The sequence below is a fragment of the Sus scrofa genome, chromosome 1 (genome assembly GCF_000003025.6).
Source record: "Sus scrofa isolate TJ Tabasco breed Duroc chromosome 1, Sscrofa11.1, whole genome shotgun sequence".
NCBI classification, from domain to species: Eukaryota; Metazoa; Chordata; class Mammalia; order Artiodactyla; family Suidae; genus Sus; species Sus scrofa.
Genome location: NC_010443.5, coordinates 4,251,370 through 4,264,602, shown reverse-complemented (window position 1 = coordinate 4,264,602; position 13,233 = coordinate 4,251,370). Strand labels below are relative to the sequence as shown.

Here is a 13,233-nt window from a genome sequence, read left to right as displayed (position 1 = left end):
ACACCACCCCCATGTGGGACCTACTGGCTTCCTTCCCCCTTTCATTCTTGCCCTCCCTTTCAAACATTTTCCACTTTTTATGCAAAATCTGAAGTGCCAAAGCCCCCATGTGTTACCATGGCAGTCATGTGGTCTGCAACCTTTGCTGGGTTTGAGTTCTAAACTTTGAAAAAAATATAATGGCCTCAAAGAAGCAGGAGGGAGGCAGCCAGAGTGAGAAAGAGGAGAAAAAGAACACAGGGCAGCACCCAAGAAGGGGAGAGAGCAGGGGAAAGCAGGGCAGAACCCTGAAAATGCATTCGCGGTGACATCAGGGCCTTTCCCACAGAGGCCATTGACTTGGGGGGCCCGGAGTCCATTCACCGTGCTAAAGCCGGCTCTCCAGGACCATTGCTCCCTTCCTGAATGCCTTTTTTGTTGGGAGACAGTGGACTGTTTCTGAAGGCCTGCATAAATGACTCAGTAATTCACGGCAGTTGCCAGGAAGTCTGAGGCACTTGTGAGCTAACAATGGTGAACTTTATCTCCCGCCCCACGCTGGAAGTTCCAGCTGTAGGTCCGAATTCTAATAAGGGCTTTGCTTCTGCCTCTGAGGTTATGGTAATATTTTATCCATCTTTTTTCATTAAGACGCAGCCACTGCCGCTATTGAGAACCGGACGCCAGTCCTGAGGAGAGAGGTGTGTTGTGGGAGGGGAAGAGGAATAAAAGTAAGAGGAGGGAAGGGAGATAATAGATTCTTTATTAGCTTGATGGCTTTGCTGTTCAACGCGAGACTCTATAGGACTTAGAGCAGAGAAGATAAAAATTTCGCTCGGACCCGTCCATCCCTGAGCCGGCAAGATCACCTTGGGGAATCTTTTCATGTTTCATGCTGTCTCTCTGGTCTCCTTTGCAGCAGAATAACCACTAGCAGAGGCTGGCAATGTGCTAGGAATTTGCGTGAGGACTTTGTTTCTCTTCGCTTTCAGATTTGCGGGCAAACGATGGTGTTTACTGCTCTGCAATTTCATCTTCCAGATTTTCCAAGACGGCAATGCCGCCATCACGATTCCGTGCTCAAGTGTTCAGTTACCATTTCCATGACATGGAAAATTCCAGAAATAAACAGTTTTAAATTGGGCGCCCCGGTTCCGAGCAGCGTGATGAAATCACGCGCTGTCCCGCTGAGTCCTCTGGGGACTTGAATCCTCCTTTTGTCTGGCGTGTCCCACAATTAGTACTTAGTTCGTGGCATGAGTATCAGATTGACTGTCACAGTATCACAGTGCTTGTGTTCAAGTGACCCTAATGTTCCTTAATAAAGTCCCCAAAGCACAGAGAAGTGCTGCTGGCAATTCAGATACGCCAAAGCCTAACAGTATTTCCTTTAATGGAAAAAGTGAAAGTTCTTGAATTAATAAGGAAGGCAAAAAAAAAAAAAAAATTGCACCCTGAGGTTGCTGTGATCAAAGAAAGCATCTTAGTTCAAAAATTTAATAATTAAAAGTAGAACTGGGAAACACAACAAAAAGAAATAGAACAGAAGTTAGTAGAACTCAGGGAAAGAAGAGAAGAAAATGGCAGTCACATAAAGAAATGAAAGCCAAATTACAAGGTGCTGGGAGATGAGCAGATACAGCTAAAAATTTAATAAAGGCCAATGAAGAAAAAATTAAGACAGACAATCAAATTAAGAGAGAGAAGGAAATAAAACGATAAGAGAAGATGATCAAAAAGAGAAATAAGACGCAAGTATGAGTGTGGTTTAATTTAATTTTTAATTTGGCCTGTCTATAGTGCCCAGTTACTTAAACAAAATCCAGATGTTGCTGTGAAAGTATTTTGTGGATGTGGTTAACATCTACAGTCAACTAACTTCACTTAAAAAGTTGCTGTACATCATAAGGGATATAGTCAATATTTTGTAATAAGTGTAAATGGAAAATAACCTTTAAAACTGTATAAAAATACAGTTAATTAACATTAGGTAAAGGAGATTATTCTGGATAATGTGGGTGGCCTCACCTCGTCAGCTGAAGGCCTTGAGAGCAAAAACTGAGGTTTCCCAGAAAAGAAGAAATTCTGTCTCAAGATTGTAGTATCACATTCTACCCGAGTTTCTATCCTGTTGGTTGGTCTTACAAATTTTAGACTTTCAAGCCCCAAATGGCATGAGACAAATTCTTAAAATAAATCTATATGTATAAACCACTTAAAACCCATCTTCACTGAGAGCAAAGGAGGAGACTTCCAGGCCACTTAGGAACAGTGTTGACTGTACTCCCTCAGTCCTGGGTGTGGGAAGGGGGGGCGCTGCCAGCACATCCTCTATGCTTTTTTTTTGTTTTTTTTTTTTTTTTAGGGGCCCACCTGTGGCATATGGAAGTTCTCAGGCTGGGGGTCAAATTGAATCTGCAGCTGCCGGCCTACACCACAGCCACAGCAACACCAGATCCCAGCTGTGTCTGCGACCTACACCACAGCTCACGACAATATCAGCGTCTTAACTGTGTGAGGCCAAGGACTGAACCTGAGTCCTCACGGATATCAGCTGGGTTCTCTGCCGCTGAGCCACCTCGGGAACTCGCACATCCCCAATTCTTTATTCAGAAGCACGATTCTTACTGTGGCATGGGGAGTTAATTCGGAAACTGTTTTAGATCTACCGTGGGAATGCCACCGGTATACACGGAACAGTATCTTTTGAGGATCCCTCATGATGCTGATGAGCCGGGAAGTTCTAACCAAGCCTTCTTCACTCCTGGTGCAGGATGACAGCTCTGTATGGCAGGAAAAAGCCTTTCAGAATAGCTGAACTAATCACGAAGTATCTTCTTTAACAGCCAAAGCAACTTCAGAAATCCACATAATTGAGGAACTATTAGCACAGCAGCACTCCACACTCCCTAGAGAATTTCGAAGAAGATTGTCACTGTTTGACACTAAAGATGTGTTAAACTTTGATATCCTTTCAGGATGAAAAGAATTAACGGACTCATTTCTCTCTTGTAAAAATAGAAAGAAAATGAATAGTGACCAAACTAGGGGAAATCTTCTTATGTTTCCCTCCATCCATTACATCGTAATGCCTGCTTTGTTGAACCTTTAACCAGTGAGTATGTGGACATGGCACATGGGTGTTCTGGCAGGTGGCCGGAGCTTCAGGGACAAGAGGGGCTTATGTTGCAGCCAAACCACCGTCAGACCCAGGGTCAATGATAACCAAATCTTTGTTCGCTTTTCCTTCAGAATTTCTGTTTCTAAATTGGACACTTACCTAACAGAGATCCAAGACATCTAAATGAATTTTAATTTTGAAATCCCAGCCATACATATAGAATGAAGTTTCACACATTTCATACCACAGGATCACACCCATGCAAATATCTTAATTCCCCAGAATACACTGGTATTTGCTATTGCTAATTTTTGCTGTAAGGCTAATGAAGATTATCACATATCCTTCTTGGAGAACACACATCAATAAAAACATATTCACGTTCATTAGCTTTACAGCAGAGGGGAAAAGTCTTCAGAACAGAGTGGAAAAAATTAAAGTTTACAAACTCCGCCAAGAAATATATCTTATTTTGTGTATCTTGTGGGAGGACATATTAAGGGAAAAAAAAAAACAAAAAAACAAAAAAACAAAACACCTAAAATGCAGTGGTTTGTGCCCAAAAGGTAATAAATATTAGCCATTCTTGTCTGGCTGCTCTGCTCATTTCCCTCCCCCACCCTGGATATCCTAGAGCTTCGCCTCCTGTTATCAATGATCCTTCATACTTCCTTTCTCCATCCGTTTTCAAGATTTCATATCTTCTAGTTGTGTTGTTTTAATAGCTGAGATGATTTTTTCTCGTTGTTGTTTATCTTTCTGCTTCTGAATCTAGTCATTGAAACTGAGTTCATAATATCCTTGCTAGTCAAAAACAGTCTAAGCATATCAGTTCTGTCTTCCTGAGAAAAGCTTTTCTTCCTTTCTATCTTGTCTCTATCTATCTGCCTATGTACCTACCTATCTATCATCTATCTATGATCTTTCTTTTATCAAACATAAATTCACTTTCTTGACCTGTTTCAGATGAAAATGGACATTAGTAGTAAAATGAGCGGGAGGTTGTCCTGGAAGAAGGGGGACAGACTAGGGGGTCACCAGTGGAAATCTGGTCTGCAGGCGGAGACAGAGACGCGCTTCATGAAGTGGTATTACGGAAGGGAGAAAGTACGGTATACAAAAGTAGGGGAAAACCGCACATTCTGAATGTATATTTACATGCATGCAGACCCACACAATATTTGCTTTTTGATCTTCCAGTAGTCAGAGCCTCAGAGAAGTTTTAGCACATGAGGAAACATGTTCTTGCCAGTTCAGACAGTAGCTTTGTCGGGGAACAAAACCACGCAGGGATTGGAACTGAATCACTTGGCCTTGGCCTCAGGGCCCCCATTGTGCACTGAGCTGGAGTTTGTGACAGGTCATGATCTGATCTTAGTCACATGTCCATCTGTTCACCGAAATAAGATCACTCAACAGCACTTCCTGATAGAAGGCTTGGAAAAGGTGACAGATTTTAGAGCTATTTAGAAGCAAGAGAAGACAATGCTTGGTAATTTACTGGGGGTGGAAACGAGGTTGGGGCTTGCGGATGGACGGCTCCTGGGCTCATCACATAGACGAAGGGGTGGGTGACGGTGCTGCTCTGAGATGGAGGATGGCAGGACAGAGGAGATAAAGAGTTTGGTTCTGAGCTTGCCAAATGTGCGATGCCAGTGGGATTTCTAGGCAGAAGATTCTAGAAGACTTTTAGATATATAGAGTTGAAACTTAACATGAAGCAGTAGCCATTGTGAGCAAATATTAAAGCTAAGAGTTTATATATCTCTGGAAGTTAGAAAAGAAAAAGCCCAGATGCAACCCTGCCCCGCATCCCCAAACCAAGTTGGAAATGGAAAGTGAGAGAAAAGCCTGTAGGTGAAGATGTGGCCAGAAAAGTAGAGGAAAACTGGGTGCTCATGAAGACCAGGGCCTAAGACGGGGATATTCTACGAATACAGGGATGCCCAACAGTGCAAAATGTTTCAGAGGGATCCGCGCTTTAAGATCTGGAAAGGATCCATTTAAGAATGCACGTGTCATTGGTGGGCTTGTCATGGGCCCTTATGGCGGGGGCAGAAACCCGGGGGTCGGGGTTCATGGGTGTCCACACTGGTCAGTACTGAAACATGCAGGTCAGTTCTGGACAAGGTATAATAATACCCTGAGGGTATAATAATACCCTGAGTGGGTATTATTCTCCAGTCCGGTATTCATTAGCCAGAAATTCCCCAGGCTGCCCTGAAAACAACTGAAGCTCATTGTTCACTCACTGAAACAAGTTCCTGCGGGTTGCATGCATTTTAACTTTTTTTTTTTTTGTCTTTTTGCCTTTTCGCCTTTTCTAGGGCTGCTCCCGAAGCATATGGGGGTTCCCAGGCTAGGGGTCCAATCAGAGCTGTAGCCACTGGCCTACGCCAGAGCCACAGCAACGTGGGATCCGAGCTGCGTCTGCAACCTACACCACAGCTCACAGCAACGCCGGATTCTCAACCCACTGAGCAAGGGCAGGGATCGAACCTGCAACCTCATGGTTCCTAGCCAGATTCGTTAACCACTGAGCCACGATGGGAACTCTGCATTTTAAGTTCTTGAGTAGGTATTTTCCTCTTCCATATCCTTTATAAACTTGCCTTTTCTATTTTATTTGCATTTTTTTTTTTTTGGTCTTTTTGCCATTTCTTGGGCCGCTCCCACGGCATATGGGAGGTTCCCAGACTAGGGGTCTAATTGGAGCTGTAGCTGCCAGCCTATGCCAGAGCCACAGCAACGTGGGATCCGAGCCGCGTCTGCAACCTACACCACAGCTCACGGCAATGCTGGATTGTTGACCCACTGAGCAAGGGCAGGGATCGAACCCGAAACCTTATGGTTCCTAGTCGGATTCATTAACCACTGTGCCACGACGGGAATTCCCTGCATGTTGTTTTGTAACATTCTGCTCAATCTCACCTTCTCTTTCCACCCAAACTTAGCTTAAGTAACCCAGATGGACATCTGGTTCCTTGCTCTCAATGACGTCACGAAAAAGGAAAGAAGATTCTCAGTGAATGCCACTCGGGAGACTAAGCACAGGGATGGGTATCTCTGACGACCCTTGAACCCTTCTCCACTGAATCAGCAGTGAGCTGGCCTTTGGCTCTGGGATGGTGTGGAGAGCTCTGCAGCATTTACGAGCGTGGGTTTCTCTAAAATTCAGCCATTTGGTGTTTACCAAGCATCTCTGTTGTCAGGACTTAAAGGAAGGGAAACACAAAAGTTCCGGCATCCATTTCCTATCAACTTCTAAGCTCCAGTCTCCGGGCTCCATGCTGGGCTCGGGGGCTTACCCTTTCAACTCGAGAAATCTCTAGCTGGCAGGCTTCCTCATGCCTCTCCAGTGCTTCCTGTTTCCCCAAAAGGAAGCACTGCAAAGGAGCTGTCTCCTGGTTCTTTCAGAGGTTCTACTTTCCTGCAGAAAAAGGAAATGCTATTATGCATAGAGTTGGAAATCGAACAAAAGAAAATGAGTTCACTCAAACAATCTCCCCACGTGTGTTCACCGCCCCCTCCCCCCACACAGAACTTTACTCAAATGGCCGAGACAACTTGGCGGAAAGTGGGTCTAATTTTCCAGAAGATTGAGTAATGTGAGAATACAGGCCGTGCAGGAGACATGCTTCGGTGACACCGCACGAGTCATTTAAACTTCCTGAGTGACATATATCTCATGTGTTAAATTTGGGTGATCTCACTGGTGGTCGAAGGGGTTAAGTGAGATAACTCGTACTGAAAGTTGAGCACAGTGGTGGGCATAAAATACAGTGTTCAACATCTGAAATCATCATTACTAACATCCTACTCTTTCAAAAAATGATGCCTTGAGAGTATGAAGTGTCCATCCTGGGACACTTAAAAGGGTTGTGCTGGTTGAGGCAACGCTACGGAGAAAAACATAGGGAACAGAGTCTGCATTGAACAGTTGATCTACAGGGTATCCGGCCACCCAGTGCCCGGGGTGTGCAGAGTCCTATCAACAATGGTTTGATTCAACTCAGCTTACCTTTAGTGCCTTCTACATAAAAGGAGACGCCATTCGGGTCAAACTGAAGTAGAGCTTTCTCCTCTGCACTTACCTAAATATGAGACATTGAGTTGTTTCTTTGCAGCACAAACATTGGAATTTTAAATTGCATTTTTCAACTTTCATTGGGAGGTTTTGGTGTTGTGTAGACAGAGCCACAATGCTCCTCAAATTAATTAAAAAACTAAGTTAACAGCTTAAATTGGGGAGCAGTATGTATTTATCCATCTGGCGTCTGTGACCACACATGAATCCTAGGTCCTAACCCAATGTCAAGTGCATCAATCACCTCTGAGAGGCAGCTGCATCTCCTCCTCCTGTAGCTTCAGCTGTATTCAGGTATACAGGTATACAGCTGTATCTTTCGCTGTATCTTCAGCTACATTCACACTCTTGACACCCCAGGAGTAAGGTCAGCTGATGTGAAACAAGAACTCCCGAGTCACCGTGGAGGGCGAAGAGCAATTCGTACGCACAGAATCGAAACAACCAAGTGCTGTCCGGTTTTCTCAGGCACCCGAGAGCCTTTCAGATTTGGTTGACATTTAATGCTGATAACGAAAATAAGGAATGGAAGTTGTGATGATTCCCTGCTGTGTTTTCTTTCGCCCTCTCTCTCCACCCCCACTCCCACCCCCTTCATTTTTAAAGCTCTAAACAACAGCCAGACATAAAATGCAGACTTGAGGTGCACCGAGGTGATATGCTTGAGGGACTTTATAAATGAAGTTCCCAGGTGCTGCAAGACGTTCCATCAAATGGACCCTGAATATAAAACAAAAGTGACCTGTGGGTAAAAGAAATACAAAACAATGAGAGAGTAATAGCGTTTCTCAGCCCCACACTGAGGACTCTACAGGAGGGCTGGGAGACACAGTTCGGGAGAGGAAAGCGGAAGGTGATTCCAGGCAGAGCCAGCACACAGCAATTACGAGTGAAGACAGGAGGGACAGGCGCTCAGGAATAGTCGGGGCAGATGTGGGGAGCAGCAGGCAGTGCGCATGCGCAAATTCTGGGCCATCGCTCTGCCTGCACCGCTGGGAATCTCAGTTTAGGGTCTTCGACTTGTTCCCAGTTAATCTCTCAGGTCTTCTTCAGCCACAGGACTCAATGATAAACCCACGTGCTTTATTCTCTCTCTGGGAAGGGTAATTAATATCTAAGTTGCACTGTTACTTTGAAATAATGTGATAATTTCAAGTGAATCATCTTAAAATCAAATAGGGCAATTTTAGTAACCTTATTTAAAGGAGTGTGGAAGTAATATGAAAAAGGACATTATTTTTGTGAATTCAAGACCCCCTTTTTTTAGACTCCTTTACTGATTGTTTAGGCACACCCCATACTAGACATGTGAGTGCATTAATTGTATAGATTTAATGCATAAATTTGTCCATCATTCATACATGCATGCCTGCATACTCTGCAGATTCGTATGGCTATATGTAAAAAATACATCCAGTAAGCTCTAACTGGAAAATGAGGTAATAAATGAACAAACCCCATATTTATCCAAATTCTTTCCATCTCATCCACCCCCCTAGCACCGTCCTTTCCCTCTGGACCACTGCACTGACTCCTAAGCACTTCCTCTTCTTCCTTCTTGCCCTCCTGCTCACTGCTATCCACATGGAACTAGAAAAGTCTTTTAAAAAGTGACAAATCCTGATACGCTGCCTTTAAATCCTCTCACGAAAGGAAACTAATGAGTTAAATGAGATTTAAGTGAAGTACTAACCAGTTTCAATATATGAACCTTATTTGGATTCTAATTCAAACAAAATAAAAGAATATTCACACATTCAATGTTTAAGCACACACTCTTTGGTAATATTTATTTGATGCCCTATTCTTATTTGATACATGCTGACATATTTATGGGAGAAATGCAGTGATATCTGGAGGTGCATTAAAATGTGGTCAGGATGGGAAAATCGAGTAGGGCTTGGACATAAGGAGGGTGTGGATGATGGAAGCTGGTGATGTCTGGGTGAGATCCATGATGCTCTCCTCTCTGTTTTTGAGTACATTTAAATTCATCCATCGTTTTCAAACAATGCATAGGTAAATAAAGCCCTCCCTGATTTACCAGTGCACTTAGGATAAAATCCAAGTCAGGGGCTTGACCTGGCTCTGCTGAGGCTCGCATCTGCAGTCTCTCCCCGGGCCCACAGCCCGCCATGCTGGCTTCTTGGAGTGTCCACCAGAAGAGAGGATGGCCTTTCTTGGCACCCCTTGCACTTGCTCTTCCCTCAGCCTGGAACATGCGCTCCAACTGGTCACATCACTCTGGCTTCCAATCAGATATCATTGTCTTTCCCCCAGCCAGCCACTCAAACATGCTCTCACAGTCTGTCACTCACTTCCCTGCTTCGTCTTCCTCCTATGCATCACTTCCACCTGTTTTCTCCTTTATTGCCGTCTCACCTCACCTGACTGTAGCTCCTTGAAAGCTGAGACCTTCTCTGACTTGTTCACTCCTCTCCCCCAAGCCTAGAATAGAGCCTGGCGCATGGCAGACATTCAACAAATACCCGTTGAATGAATAAATAAATGTTATAATCCCCAATGACAAAGCAAAATCTATTCCTGTGGGTGGTAGACCTTTCCCTTTTTCTCTTTCCGATATTAGACTGAGAGGGACAGAGAGAAATGTCCATTATTTTCTTATTCTCTCTCTCTCTCTCAGAGGAGGAACAGAAGAGAGAAAACCGAATGTGCACGCTTTCCCTGAAGATGGGCTCTTGCCAGTGGCAGTCCTGTTGAAAGGCGAGAGGTAGAGAAGGATTATCACAGAAACCAAAAGGGCCTCCACTTCTTCCTCCCCAGCGGCTCTGGTCAGGCACTAGAAAGAGGCTCCCCTGTCCTGCTGTGGCCTGTAGACCCTCCCTAGCAGCCTGCCTCGGTGGCTCCCCTTTTCCTTCCTTCTTGAGTCTCTCTTCAGGGAGGTGGTGTGACTGTGATGCCCAAACTCCCACCCAGCTGCAAATAAACCAGAACCTCGGAGGGTGAATAGCTTGCATACTGAAAACAGACATTTCCCTTTCAATGTTAGAAGACTGTCACTGTTTTCTCTCCTTCTCCAGACTCCACCTCCCTCTACGCCAGCCCCTGGGCATGGAGGGCGCCCTCACCTCCGGTTCCTCTTTGAATACATACAGGATCATATGGAAGACATTTTTGATGTACCATTAAATGCCATTAAAAATACAACACAGGTGTTCCTACCATTTTACATCTCGTTAGTCCAAAGCATAGGGCACACTCTGCCCCAAGGGACAGGGTCACGGAAACCATGGGGTTAAACTCATTTTTAATTTGCGCACAGATGGATGCACCCGGTTCTTCCTTTATCTGAGAAGCGTACATCCATAGGACTGCAATAACAAATATTCAGGAAGCTGCATTCACTGTGAAATTTAACAAAGGGAATTAGCCACAGTGTATGAACAGTAACTTTAAATAGCAAGAGCAACAAAGAGAACTGGCGCTGATAAAAGAAAACTAGTAATTACAATATTAGTGCCCTTTCCACATTAAGTTTCTAAACTGTATTAAAAGGTTGCTTACCATTGCACCCTTCCTTTTTCCTATCAAAATAGAGCGAAATAAAATATAATAGAGAAAAATTGCTTTTCTGGATCATTTTTACCAAATGGCCCCATTGGTGTAAAATATTCTCTCCCATAATACAAGTTTTAATTGTAAAAATTACTTTCAAAATATTTTTTAAGAATTTCAAAACATTTTTATAGAAGCTCTTTTCCCATGCCAGCCTCAGGGGAGGAAAGAGTAAGCAACCTTGTTTTTCTGAGCCTTTGTCAGGAAGAATGGACTACAACTTTCCTCTTTAGTATTTAATCTAAACTTTATTAATTTTTTTTAAAAAGATTCTGTGTCTAATTGACGCCACCTCCAGGACTGCTCTAAAGCATGGCTGATGTGATATAAGACCCGCACAAAAGGCTGTCTTATCTTGAGCTTCTTTATTATCATTTTACTTAGGCCATATTTTTCTTTTTAAGCTTTAAACAGCATTGATCTGAAAAGAGCCTCCGCAGGAAACTCCCTCCCTATTCGAGAACCCAGCCAGGGGGAAGCGATGGAGCAGCAGGGTTTCTCTCCCTCCAGAGCTATACCCCCTGTACCTGTACTGCCTGCGTCATCCCACGTCCACCTTCCAGATGATGAGAAAGCAGGAAAGGAGCCCAAGCATGTTTTTTCCAGCATAGCAGCTTCCAGAATAAGATGTGCTGAGTCTTTCTCACAGAGCCCCCTTATGTTCCCTCTGCTCACCTGATGGACTGTTTTCCGTTCTGAGCTGCATCTTGTCAGAAGGCCAAAAAGAGTCATGTGGATTCCCCAAGAAGGGTGACCCGTATAATAAGTGAAATGAAAATCAATCAGCTGGGGGTGCTTTGAAAATTAATCACTTCAGGGAGACATGGTGGATCTTTACTTTGATGGTCTGTCAAGTGGAAGATGAAGTAGACTTCCTCTGTGTGATGCTAGAAGGGTAGAGCTAAGACCGGCAGGTGGAAATTGCATAACAAACTATCACAACTCAATGTAAGAGCTTTCTTGTCATTGGTTAGTTCTGTCCAAAAAAATTAAACCGATTCCCTTGGCGAGTAGGGAGCTCTTGGTCCCTGGCAGGACTCCCAAGACATTGACTGATGGCGTTGTCTTGTATGCTACTGCAGAGGTCCTTGCATGGGGGTCAACCCCAACACTAGATGTCTATGCGGCAGAGACTGCCACCCAGCCACCAAAAGCTGGCCCCTTCTGTCCATGGTAGAGACTAGTCACTGAGAAACAAACGGCTGCCCAGCTGGGGACTACAATTCTCAGCCTCCCTTGAGTAGAACTGGGGTTTAGTGACTAGTTTTCTGTGCATTGGAATATGAACACCAGCGATGTTTAGCATCTCTTCCCCACAGTAATCAGGAAGCCAGTAAGTCTTCTTCAACCTTTCTTTCTCCCTCTGCTGTCTGGAGGCTACAGACTCCAAGGCCTTAGTGAAGGACTCGGTGTCGTAGGAAGGAGCCTGAGACCTCGAACCCTGCTCATAGCCCCAGAACTCACCCACTGAATTGATATAAAGGCTGGGCTTGAGCCAATGAAATTTGGAAGGATTATTTTTAACAGCAGCTGGTATATCCCTACCTAATAAATCCACTAAGTTTTCATCTAAATGTAAAGAGTTGATAGATTTTAGGTAAATATGCATTATTTCTGGAATGTATAGATAACCTAAGAATTCTAGAAATTTTTTTTTTCCAGGCAATGATTTCCCCTATGACAGGTGGTTATGAATCTGTTTCATTCCAACCTTAGTTAAGAGCCTCTGTTTTGGGCGGGTTCAGCAAACCATCTCAAGGAGACGGTGTGAATTTGTCCGTTTCTGCTTGCCTTCCGAGTTACTTTGTAAGGTGGAACATTGTTCTTGGACAGTGCTGGAGATACTTAATCCTGAATCACTTCTGATGGTGAAAGACTGAAGCCACAGGCACCAAAAGTGACCCTAAATAAAACTTAGAGGGTGGAGTTCTCTTGTGGTGCTGAAGGTTGAGGATCCTGCATTGTCACTACAGCAGCTTAGGGCTCAGGTTGCTGCTGTGGCTTAGGTTTGATCCCTGGTCCAGGAACTTCTACATACCAGAGGCATGGCCCCCCTACCCCCCGCCAAAAAAAAAATGTAAAAGGAAAAGAAAGAAAAAAAAAGGATAGAAAAGAAAACAAACAAAAAACACAAATAACAAAGACAGTATTGCTACTACTGGGCTACGCTGGACGTAACAGCCAGAAGCCGGAAACCAGCTCTTTTTGACAACTCAGACAACTCAGAATATCTGCCTCCTCAAACTCTCCAAGGCCCCCAAAGGCCTGGTCTGTGAGATTGGTTTTCTTCTGTGTGCACATCCTTCTTCCCCTTCCCCTTGAAGGGGTATTTAGTTTCCATATAACTGTGAAGGCTGGAAGCATGAGTAGGACCAAAATAGCACCGATGGTGAAAGAGCATAACCTTGGTGAGACAGTCACAACATCATACTATGCTCTGTGGCCATAAAGTATTAATGAATTGCAGTTG

The 13,233-nt window shown here is 44.1% G+C and overlaps 1 long non-coding RNA gene across 3 annotated transcripts; it reads right to left on the bottom strand.

Annotated features, from left to right (window-relative positions):
* On the bottom strand, positions 613-11,634 carry LOC102165158. Of its 3 annotated transcripts, XR_002342266.1 has the most exons (6): positions 11,291-11,634; positions 7,826-10,552; positions 7,432-7,693; positions 7,122-7,194; positions 6,409-6,530; positions 613-2,888 (listed from the first exon to the last, which is right to left on the bottom strand). It is a non-coding gene; the product is annotated as an uncharacterized LOC102165158 (long non-coding RNA). The 3 variants fall into 3 exon arrangements; XR_300603.3 differs by having other exon boundaries at positions 7,432-10,552; XR_002342267.1 differs by having other exon boundaries at positions 613-2,762; positions 7,432-10,552.